Raw genomic sequence first — 7,680 nt, forward strand, 5'->3', positions numbered from 1 at the left:
CCCTCGGACTCACTGACTGCCCTTTTCTGTTCCTCGAAAGTGCCTCAGGCCTTCCTGTTTGGGGGTCTTGACACTTACTTCATACTTCCCTCTGCTCCAGCTTTTAAAATGGCTAAGTCCTTATCTTTATCATCTGCCTAAATGCCTCCTCTCTCAGGAAGCCTTCCCTAACTGCCCTATCTAAAGTAAGTCCTCTCTCTGATTCCTTACACAGCCCCTGAAGTTTTCCTTTGTCCCAGAGCCTAGAAAAATGCCTGGCATAAGGTGGGCACCAGGGATCAATCATGGCTGCCATTGCCTAGGGGAGGAAGTAGTTTTTCCGGAGGCGAAATGGGCCTTTAATGGATGAATAGAAGTGTGCCGGTTAAGGAAGACGGGTGGAAACTTTAATCCAGGTGGAGGGAAGAGCCTGTGGAAAGGTCTAGAGTTCGACCAGGAGAGATTCCAGAATAGCAGGACAGTCAGAGGACACTCCACACCTGGCTGGTCTGTCGAGCTTGAATCTCCGTGAGTTTTCACAGCGACAGGTGACAGCGCTGGGTGACCAGGAAGCTAAAACCTTTCTCTGCTGACGGATCGGGCGGAAGAGGACCAGAGCAGGTGGGAAGAGGGAACAAGGGGAGCTCGGGAGCAGGAAAGTGGGGTTGTTCACGAGAAGTTACAAAAATGACGAGTATGACTGACAGGATCGCTAATGTTTATCGAGTAACCGACGATGAAACCTACGTAATGTTAAGGGCACCGATTTGGCCGGACCCCAGCTCTGAGGCAGGTGCTCTATCCCGTGACAGAGGGAGACACGGAAGCGCGTCACTGAGTTCGTGCCCTTCCGATGCCCTCGAGCAAGACGGGGATCCGTGGCGAAGAGGGGTGAGAAGCAGCCGTGGCCGGACGCCCATCGTGCTGGGGCAGGCGTGGCGGGCACGGCGTGACTCCGGACCCCATGCTTCCGGCGGTGGCTCCCTGAGCCTGGATCGCATCCGGGTGGGTGCAGCACCCAGAGTCTGGCAGCAAAGAGATGGCGCACTCGAATGCGGGACCTGGAGGGTGAGTCGTGAAGGGACAGCTGCGGCAGGGTTAAGGGAGCCCGGAAGGGAAGGTGCTGCGTCCCAGCATCTTGAGGGAACTGACACCACTTCAAGGCCCACGGGGCCAGAGGCGAGAGTGGATTCTAGAGCCCAGAAAGGGAGTTAGGGGACATCTAAGAGGGGACCGTGGGTAGGGGCTCTAATAGCGAGACACAGCCAACCCCCAGTCACGCGCGGTGGCCCAGGACACCCCTCCACGCCCCTCCTCCTGCCTGGGCCTCCCACTAGCCAAGTCGAGATGGAAGCTGGGGGCAAAGGAAGCCCATGGACACAGCGGCGCATAGAGCTCAGGGCGGGGGACGCCAGGGAGTGGATCCGAAGAGGTGAGCGGAAACCACGATGTGTGCTCTGGAGCCAGCGGTCACCCAGCAGCCCCGGGGGCCAGGCAGGGGCAGCCGGCCCTGCGTAACATTCAGAGTCGTTGCTGGGGGACCTGTCTCCAGCCGGCTCCCCCAGGCTCTGCGATCGCCTCACTTCCTGTAATCCATCTCTTTCTGCTTCAGCACTAAAATGGTTCCAGTTATCTGCAACTGAAATCCGGTCGATAGAGGATTTGTCACCGGAAGCCGTTGCAAGTGACGTCTCCTCAAGGACGGGAATCTGCGGCCGGTTACTCGTGCTGGTTGATTTCAAGGCAGCGGGGATCTAATGATCACCAGAGTGGCACGTAGTAGATGGTGGCACATGGAGACAACACAGTCACCTGTAATCGCCCGGAACTCAGTACCGATTAAGTCCCCGGCTTCGGCTTCTACGCGCGATGTGATAAGCACGGTTTATTCAAGGTCTGTGGCTGTGTTTGCTTTTTATCATCACCCCAAAGAGTTTTTAAAAAGGAAAGAACAGTCTTCAGTTCAAGGCCTGTTTAAAGCACCAGGGTTTCCCTGTGGCGGCCCTAGAAGGACCTCTTTTCTCTCGGGGCTGCAGGGCCCAGGGAGCTGGGAATCAGATGCAGAGTCCTGCATGGTTCAGAAGCATGACAAGGATCGGATTCTAAGACTGGAATCGTGACCTGCAGATTAGTCCAGGGACCCCGGCGTGAATCCTCGCCCCCCACGTCCGACAGGACAGACACTCCCCGCCCAGGACCCCCTGCGATGCCCTCTGTCTTTCAGGGGGATGCTAATTCTTCTCCTTCCCCACCCCCGTCTCCCCTCCCGGCCCCCAGACTGATAACTACAGTCAGTTCCAGACTCTCCTGGGGGATAAGCACAAAGTTTGGCCTCCAAGGAGAAGGCTTGTATCTTTTCTTTTTAAATTTGCGAATGTTCGCTAACTTACGCCAGCAAAGCAAGGCTGTGACGGAGCTGGGCCCGGAACACACTCTTCGATGGGGCCACTTGCACGGCTGGAGGGGCCGTGGCCGCAGGCTTAGGGAAGAGCTGGGGGGCGGCCCTTCGCTGCTTGCTAGGTTGTTCCTGAAAGTGGACTCGGCCTCGGCCTACGCTGACTGAAAATGGGATGTACAGTGCACAAAGATAATCGGGAGCAGCTGTCATATGTCACGCGACCTCTCCCCTGAGAGGGCCCGGAGGACGATGGGGATGTATGCAGCCACACTGCGGTGGCCCAGGCAGGACGTGGGAGGCGCTGCCACCGGAATGGGCGCCCCGGTTTCAGTGGAATCGAGGTCATTCATTCCAAGAGGGCAGAGGCCGAGGGGCGGGCTTTATTTTCCTACGGCAAGGTTAGCTTTTGCTGCCTTGGAGGGCCGTGCATGCAAATTCAAGGGGTCGCGGCTAGTGACCTTTCGGGGGTCTGTCGGGCTGGACACAGAGGGGTAACCCCTCCCAGACGGAGTTTAAGTTGCCTGCACATCTTACGGCCAAGATGGAGGCGCGGAGCTCGAGGGCACGTTAACCGTGGGGCTCAGCTCTGATCCCTCTGCCTCCAGCCTCCATTTAAGTTGCTGTGTCTGCACATCTTATGGCCAAGACGGAGGCACGGAGCTTGAGGGCACGTTAACCGTGGGGCTCATCTCTGATCCCTCTGCCTCCAGCCTCCCCGCCACATCACCCGCCCTGGCTCCCTGTCCGCCCGGCACTTGCCCCGTCTGCACGATCTTGCCCGCCTCCCCGAGTTGTCCGCCCGCCCCTCTGCCCTCCAGTGCCCGAGGCAGCAGCTGTGCCCACCTTGGGTCCCCGCTGCACCCCAGGCCCTAGCTCGACACTTAGACAATAAACATTGACTAAACGACTCTGTTGGGCTCAAGGCAGTCCCCACACGCCTGCCCCAGGGCAGAGCCTCGACCCACCGGCCGGTGAGGACAGTAACGATTTATTACACCCCCGAAGAGTGGATGTCCATTTAAAATGAAACCTGACAAAACCTGAGCTTCCCAACCACGAGACGCTGTCTTTGCTGAAGGAGCCACAAGTTCCGGGCTCTGCGGTGGCGATGATGCGCTCAGGGACAGTGCCCAGCTGTCCCCTGCCTGGGAAAGGCTTAAAAGTGATAAGCTCAGAAGGTCCTTTTCTTTTCTGAATTCTCAGATCCTATGAATTCTGCTGAAGGCAAGTGGCCACGTAATGCCACCGTTCCTCAGACACTGGCCACGAGGGACCCTGACCAGGCAGAGATCCCACCCCCAGGAGAGGCCGAGTTTGGAAGCTCTCCTGGGAGCATGTCACATCAGACCAGGGCTGTCGCCCAGAAGAATGGAGGCAAACAGCGTTTATGAAAGACGAAGGAGTAGAGCACGCGAGGCCGCCTCCCGCCCCGCCCGCTCTCACGGCTCCTTCTCCAGGTCCTCGCTGTTCCTCCCCCCTCAGCTTCAACTGTCCCCGGCCACGCCCTGGACCCCTCCTTGTCCACTTCACCCTGTGAATTATCTACATGCTGTCTCTCTGTCTCCACGGTTCCAGGGCAGCGGCGTGGACAAACCAGACCCTCGGTGAATGTCCCCCGAACAGGACAAACCAGAAGAGTCCTGGAAGGTTAGGTGCCATTGCTGGCCTGAAAGAGCCAACATCGCAGGAAACAATGCTTTATTCTAATCAATATGAACAGATGATCTGACCGAACGAAACCGCAGGTTGGCACAGGCCGCCTCAAGGGCCCAGCGATTTCTCAATCTCAGCATGATGGATGGACGTTTGGGGCCGAGGAACCTGAGCTGCATATTATGAGATGTTTAGCAGCAACTGAGGAACCCCCTTCCCCAAGTGACAACTCAGACTGTCTCCAGGCATTGCCAAATATCCCCTGATTTTGAAGGAGGGAGGGACGAATTTGGAAAGTATGGGTTCATTAACTCGCCAGCAGTCCCATGGGAACAAAGCCGGGTTTGAACCCGAGCGTTTCTCTGAAGCCGTTTTGTCATTTTGGGTATTTTTAAAATAGCATCGCTGCCTTCCTCTCCAGGCTAGCATGCATTAATAGTCAGCATCTCAACATTTCATAGAGAAAAGTTCCGTGCGCCTAAAGCCTCCCATGACTTCTGCGGGTAAGGCTGACGGCAGGGCCAGCGTGGAGCATGAAGATGTGGCCACCATGGGGGCGGTCACCTAGGTGTCCCTTGTCCCTAAGTGCAAGGAGCCCCCCTCCCTGGAGCAGCATTTTATCAGGCCACTGCCCGCTGGCGGCTCCCACTCTGGTTTGGAGCCAGGCGAACGGGCTGGCTCGCCCCACCGGCGGTTCTTCACTGGCACTCGCCTGCCCCCGTGACCGTGCCCCTCTGTTCCCGGTGACTTCTGCCCGTGAAACCCTGGGCCACAGCCCATCGGGGCCCCACTCCACACCGGGCCGGGAGCTGGCTCCTTAACCGCTTCTCCGTCTGAGCAGGGCTGGCACAACCCGCTGACCGCCCAACGCACGAAAGAAAAAACCAGGGCCAAACGGAAGTGGACGACGGCCCCGGGCGCACGAGCTCCTCACTGAGTCAATCCCAGCCCCCCGCTCGCCCCGCAAGGCTGCGCTCGGGCCGGCCCGCAGCGCACGGGGCTTCCCGCCGTGGCTGGGCGGGGCGGCTCGACCACACGCCAGGGTTCGAGCGGCTTTTATTTAATATCCAGAAGTCCAGAGTACACGTCGCTTAAAACAATGGAAAAGACAATGACGTACTGGCTCACAAAGGGGGTGACAAAAGGGTTCGGTCGCTTTAAAACGACGAAGCTCTTTGTCACATCCAATTAGGACGTGAGGGCACGTGGGGGCTGGGCTCTGTGCTTCCTAAGACCTGTGGTTGTTAAGGGGTGAGGAGAGCTGCAAGGAGGTACCCCAAGGCCAGCGGTGGAGGGGGCGACACGCCCAGGAAGGATGGAAGATGGGGAATGAGTCTCACTCGGGCCTCACAGCGCCTGAGGTCGCTTTCATTTAGTTCCTGTGGCTACGGGTCCCTCGTCAGAAAAAACAATTCACCGAAAATGTGGCTCAGCTGAGGAGGAAAGTTTCCAGAATGTTCCGGAATTAAGGTTTTTCTACTACCCAACTTACTCCAAGAAGATGTCCCAGGACCCCTGACCCTGGAACCCACGCCCAGACAACTAGTGTCCCCAAACCAATAGGGACGATGGGTCGATCGCACAGGAGGACTCGACCCCCACAGCAGAGGTCACCCCGACTTCCGTCCTAGGAACTGGCACCCCTGAAGCATCCGTCTGGGCCATGCTTTGAAGTCTGATCCACACCGGGCAGTGAAGGCAGGACCACGAGACCTGCACAGCACACGGGGTCCTCCCCTGGCATGCAGAAGGCACACCTGCACCTTCGACCCAACTTGAACAATGAGAATTTGGATAAAAGAACCGTGGCCTTAAACCGTCAGCAGAGTGAGGCGAACGTGCCGTATAGTTTCCCCACGTCTTGCAATTCCTTTCTCCCTCCTGCTGGAAACACGGGGGCATGAAGTGGGCTCCTGCCTCTGGAAGCTCAGCGTCGCCCCCCCCTCCTCGTGGAACCACTTCCTCCCTTCCCTGCTGGGACCTGGTGCAGCTCCCACCTGGGCTGAAACCCCCAGGGCTCTGTTCTCTTTCCAAATCCCGACCTCGCCTCCTGGGCGCCCCCCGCCCCGCTGCCCACGGCTCCCCATGTGCTGTGGGCTCCCTCACGAAGCCCACTGTGACCCGGCCAGGTGGGTGGGCCGCCACCGGCCCCGGGCGCTGTGATCGTGTCTGCGATTCGCGTGGCACAGAATGCGCCAGCCTCGGCCGCTGTGTCAACGTCATGCTTTAATGTCACTCATCCCGCAGGAGACAACATAATGCCATTTTAATTATTTCTTTCCCCTGCTGAGAAACCACCGCCATCAAAACGGCTCTTCGGAACCCATCCCCAGCCTCGAAGCAGCCGGCGGAGACAGAACATTAAACTCTTTTTCAAATCTTCAGCTTTGGCATTCAATTTAATAGGAACGACTTACTTAACAGCTCTGATCTACAGCAGGGGGGCCGGAAATCGGAGAGATGAGAAAGGCCCCAGGGAGACTGCTGTGCAGGGGTCCCCAGGGTGTCGGCACATCGTAAACCCCAGCTGGGGAGCTGGGAAAGGAGCTTGGGGCGTTGCCACAGCGCAGGACCCGCCTGGGACCCCGCTGATGGATCCCCACCTCTCTCCTGAGCCAAGGTGAGCAAGGCGTGAACAGCATTCCTTTACAGGTACCCCCCAGGGAGAGGTGCCAGTGGGGCCTCCGGAGGCTAGGACTCCAGCTCCTGGGGGAATCAGATAAACACCTCGTCTCCCTGTTACAGGCTGCATAGGGTCCCCCCCAGAATCCATCTGTTGAAGGTCTGACCCCCAGCACCTCCGAACATGACTGTATTTGGAGATGGGTCTTTAAAGAGGTGATTAAGGTTACATGAGGTCATTGGGGCAGGCCCTAATAAAATATGACCTGTGTCCTTATAAGAGGCGATCGGGACAGACACACACAGAGGGACGACCATGGGAGGACACAGGGAGGAGATGGCCATCTACACGCCGAGGAGAGAGGCTCAGAAGGAACCAGCACTGCTGACCACCCCTTGACCTTGGACTTCCGGCCTCCAGAACCGTGAGACATAAATGTCTGTCTAAGCCCCTCAGCCTGTGGTGCTTTGTTATGGCAGCCTCAGAAAACGAATATATTCTGCTTTATAAAAGTTTTTAAAACTGTGTCCAGTCGCAAACGGGGCCCGAGATGGGGACTTCTGGTGGGGCGCAAGCTGCCTCTCAGAGCCGGCTTCGGCCAGTCCACGGTAGCAAGACATCCAGAAACGCCTTCAGCACGCCCTTCCCTCCGCGGGCAACGGCGGCCGGGGTGCCTGGGTCTCGGACGTGTGCCCCAAAACTAAATGACAGCGACACGGAGAGGCCACGAAGCGGGAACGCGGGGTGAGCGTTCTTGTCACAGCAAAAACCTCCGGGACTTGAGAGATCGTAAAGCTGCAAAAAGCTTGTTACTAAAAAGGCCCGGCTTCCAAGGACAGCCCTCGGGGAGATTCCGCCAGAATGCGGGCCGAGGCGCCTTTCCAGGGCCGGGCGGCCGTCCCCCGGGCCTGTTCCTTCCCCTCGTTCCATCCGGGCCGACGGCCGCCGATGCAGCACCCGGTGGGGCCCAGGTGAAGCCAGGCCTGTGCCGGTGTGCAGACCCCGCATTTCCGGTTGGCGAGGAGGT

This window comes from Pteropus alecto, unplaced genomic scaffold (assembly GCF_000325575.1).
Source record: "Pteropus alecto unplaced genomic scaffold, ASM32557v1 scaffold157, whole genome shotgun sequence".
Taxonomy (NCBI): Eukaryota; Metazoa; Chordata; class Mammalia; order Chiroptera; family Pteropodidae; genus Pteropus; species Pteropus alecto.